Source organism: Arachis hypogaea, chromosome 15 (assembly GCF_003086295.3).
Source record: "Arachis hypogaea cultivar Tifrunner chromosome 15, arahy.Tifrunner.gnm2.J5K5, whole genome shotgun sequence".
Classification (NCBI taxonomy): domain Eukaryota; kingdom Viridiplantae; phylum Streptophyta; class Magnoliopsida; order Fabales; family Fabaceae; genus Arachis; species Arachis hypogaea.
Window position 1 is genome coordinate 58,371,104 of NC_092050.1, and position 4,016 is coordinate 58,375,119.

At 34.4% G+C, this 4,016-nt stretch overlaps 1 non-coding gene across 1 annotated transcript; it reads left to right on the plus strand.

Annotated features, from left to right (window-relative positions):
* Nucleotides 1-1,514: 1,514 nt before the first annotated feature.
* LOC112752381 (small nucleolar RNA R71) lies at nt 1,515-1,622 on the plus strand. Its single transcript, XR_003176820.1, has one exon. It is a non-coding gene; the product is annotated as a small nucleolar RNA R71 (small nucleolar RNA).
* The last annotated feature ends 2,394 nt before the right edge of the window (nt 1,623-4,016 follow it).

Sequence of the window (4,016 nt, forward strand, 5' to 3'; positions counted from 1 at the left end):
TTTTCATGCTTCCTCTCCATGGTTACAGAAGGAGGACCTTGAGTTTTAAACACAAGGTAGTCTTCATTCAATTGAAGGAGCAACTTTCCTCTGTCCACATCAATCACAGCTCTTGCTGTGGCTAGGAAGGGTCTTCCAAGGATGATGGATTCATCCTCTTCCTTCCCAGTGTCTAGGATTATGAAATCAGCAGGGATGTAAAGGTCTTCAACCTTTAGTAACATGTCATCTACTAGTCCATAAGCCTATTTTCTTGAGTTGTCTGCCATCTCTAGTGACATTCTGGCAGCTTGCACCTCAAAGATTCCCAATTTCTCCATTACAGAGAGGGGCATGAGGTTTATCCCTGACCCAAGGTCACATAGAGCCTTTTCAAAGGTCATGGTGCATATGGTACAAGGTATTAAGAACTTTCTAGGATCTTGTTTCTTCTGAGGCAATCTCAGTTGATCCAGATCACTCAGTTCATTGGTGAGCAAGGGAGGTTCATCTTCCCAAGTCTCATTACCAAATAATTTGGCATTCAGCTTCATGATAGCACCAAGGTACTTGGCAACTTGCTTTTCAGTAACATCTTCATTCTCTTCAGAAGAAGAATACTCATCAGAGCTCATGAATGGCATAAGGAGGTTCAATGGAATCTCTATGGTCTCTAGATGAGCCTCAGATTCCTTTGGTTCCTCAGAGGGAAACTCCTTATTGATCTCTGGATGTCCCAGGAGGTTTTCCTCACTGGGATTCACGTCCTCCTCCTCTTTTGTGATTTCGGCCATGATGGTCATTTCAATGGCCTTGCACTCTCCTTTTGGATTTTCTTCTGTATTGCTTGGGAGAGTACTAGGAGGAATTTCAGTGATCCTTTTACTTAGCTAGCCCACTTGTGCTTCCAAATTTCTAATGGAGGACCTTATTTCATTCATGAAACTTAGAGTGGCCTTAGATAGATCAGAGACTATATTTGCCAAGCTAGATGGATTCTGCTCAGAACTCTCTGTCTTTTGCTGAGTGGATGATGGAAAAGGCTTACTATTGCTAAACCTGTTTCTTTCACCATTATTAAAGTCTAGTTGAGGCTTTTGTTGATCCTTCCATGAGAGATTTGGGTGATTTCTCCATGATGGTTCACCCATGTAATTCACCTCTGCTATTGCAGGGTTCTCAGGATAATAAGCTTCTTCCTCAAAAGATGCCTCTTGAGTACTATTGGATGCAGCTTGCATTCCATTCAGACTCTGAGAAATCATATTGACTTGCTGAGTCAATATTTTATTCTGAGCCAATATGGCATTCAGAGTATCAATTTCAAGAACTCTCTTCTTCTGAAGCGTCCTATTACTCACAAGATTCCTCTCAGAAGTGTACATGAACTGGTTATTAGCAACCATGTCAATGAGTTCTTGAGCTTCTGCAGGCGTTTTCTTTAGGTGAATGGATCCACCTGCAGAAGTATCCAATGACATCTTAGCTAATTCAGACAGACCATCATAGAATATATCCAGGATGGTCCATTCTAAAAGCATATCAGAAGGGCACTTTTTGGTCAGTTGCTTATATCTCTCCCAAGCTTCATAGAGGGATTCACCTTCTTTCTGTCTGAAGGTTTGAACATCCACTCTAGGCTTACTCAGCTTTTGAGGAGGAAAGAACTTGGCTAAGAAAGCCGTGACCAGCTTATCCCAAGAGTTCAGGCTATCTTTAGGTTGAGAGTCCAACCATACTCTAGCTCTGTCTCTTACAGCAAACGGGAAAAGCATAAGCCTGTAGACCTCGGGATCAACCCCATTGGTCTTAACAGTATCACAGATCTGCAAGAATTCAGTTAAGAACTGAAAAGGATCTTCAGATGAAAGTCCATGAAACTTGCAGTTCTGCTGCATCAGAGAAACTAATTGAGGTTTTAGCTCAAAGTTGTTTGCTCCAATGGCAGGAATTGAGATGCTTCTTCCATGTAAATTGGAATTAGGTGCAGTAAAGTCACCAAGCATCCTCCTTGCATTATTATTATTTTTGGCTGCCATCTCCTCTTCCTGTTCGAAAATTCCTGTAAGGTTGTCTCTGGATTGTTGTATTTTAGCTTCTCTTAGTTTTCTTTTTAGAGTCATTTCAGGTTCAGGATCTGCTTCAACAAGAATGTTCTTGTCCTTGCTCCTGCTCATATGACAAAGAAGGGAATAACAAAGAAAATATGGAATCCTCTATATCACAGTATAGAGATTCCTTTGTGTGAGTAGAAGAAGAAAAGAATGTAATGTAAAGAAGAGAAGAGGAAAAACTCGAACACAGAGAGGGAGGTGGCGTTCGAATTTTTTTGGATGGAAGAGAAGTGTTAGTAGATGAATAAATAAATAGAAAGAGATGAGAGAAAGAATTTCGAAATTTAATTAAAAATAAAAATTTAAAATTGAAAGTTAGATTTTGAAAATTAAAGTTGAAATTAAATTAAAATTGAAACAATTAGTTAATCAAAATGAAATTTTGAAAAAGAGGGAGGTATTTTCGAAAATTTTAAGAGAGATTGAATTAGTTAGGTGGTTTTAAAAAAGATATGATTGAAACAAAAAGATAAGATTGATTAAAAAGGATTTGAAAATCAATTTTAAAAAAGATAAGAGGTTAGGAAAGAAGTTAGAAAAGATTTTGAATTTGAATTTGAAAAAAGATATGATTGAAATAAAAAAAGGGATATGATTGAAACAAAAAGATATGATTGATTGAAACTTATTTTGAAAAAGATTTGAAAAAGAAATTTAAAAAGATTTGATTTTGAAAATTAAAGTTGATTACTTGACTAACAAGAAACAAAAAGATAAGATTTTAAAATTTAAAGATTGAACCTTTCTTAATAGGCAAGTAACAACTTGAAATTTTTGAATCAATCACATTAAATGCTAATTAAGAAATAAAATAAGAGAAAGATTTTGAAAATCAAATTTAAAAAGTTTTCAAAAATATAAAGGAAAAATGAAAAAGATCTGATTTTGAAAAAGATTTGAAAAAGATAAGATTTTTAAATTGAAAATTTGATTTGACTCATAAGAAATAACTAAATTTAAAAAATTTTTGACTAAATCAAATCATATTTTCGAAAATTTTGAGTAAAATAAGGAAAAGATATATTTTTTTTTTTATTTTTGAATTTTAATAAAGAAAGAGAAAAAAAATAAAACGTCATTTTTTGTGTTTTTCTCTTTTCTTTTTGGATCAAAACAAAGAATGCATGCAAGAACACTATGAATGTCAAGATGAACACCAAGAATACTTTGAAGATCAAGATGAACATCAAGACTTATTTTTGAAAATTTTTAAGAAAAGAAAAACATGCAAGACACCAAACTTAAAAATTTTTATTCTTTAGACATTAATAATTCAAGAATCCATATGAAAAACAAGGAAAGACACAAAACAAGAAAATATGAAGATTAAACAAGAAGACTGGCCAAGAACAACTTGAAGATCATGAAGAATGCAATGCATGAAATTTTTGAAAATAATTTTAAAAAATTAAAAAGATGCAATTGACACCAAATTTAAATCTTGACTGTAGACTCAAACAAGAAACATCAAAAATATTTTTGATTTTATGATTTTGTAAAGTTTTTTTTTTTGATTTTTCGTAAAATTTATTTTAAGAAAAATGAAAACAAAGAAAAAATTTTTGAAAAAGTTTTTGAAAACCAAATAAAAGTTGAAACAAGAAGAAAATTACCTAATCTGAGCAACAAGATGAACCGTCAGTTGTCCAAACTCGAACAATCCCCGGCAACGGCGCCAAAAACTTGGTGTGCGAAATCGTGATCATTCCATTTCTTGGTAACGGCGCTAAAAACTCAATACGCACGTTCATAATCTTATATCTGTTTCACAACTTCGTACAACTAACCAGCAAGTGCACTGGGTCGTCCAAGTAATAAACCTTACGTGAGTAAGGGTCGATCCCACGGAGATTGTCGGCTTGAAGCAAGCTATAGTCACCTTGTAAATCTCAGTCAGGCGGATGCAAATAGTTTTATAAAGTG